Genomic DNA, 216 nt, shown 5'->3' with positions numbered 1-216 from the left:
AAATTTTTGTTGGTTTTTCATTGCTATGTTTTAGACCCCTGGCACTTCATTTACCATTTACTTACAAAATATTCAATGGATAATTTTGTCAACAAGTGTGACCGATGTTTGAGTTTACCTTTCACTATCAACAAAAATTTCATCAACATTTTGGAAATTTCGTTGATAATTTTGTTGCTATTTTGTGACCCTAGAAGATTTTGTTTTCATTTATCG

This window comes from Theobroma umbraticum, unplaced genomic scaffold (genome assembly GCF_002168275.2).
Source record: "Theobroma umbraticum cultivar Fairchild unplaced genomic scaffold, ASM216827v3 scaffold_106.0, whole genome shotgun sequence".
NCBI classification, from domain to species: Eukaryota; Viridiplantae; Streptophyta; class Magnoliopsida; order Malvales; family Malvaceae; genus Theobroma; species Theobroma umbraticum.
Note: the sequence above shows the minus strand (reverse complement) of the source record.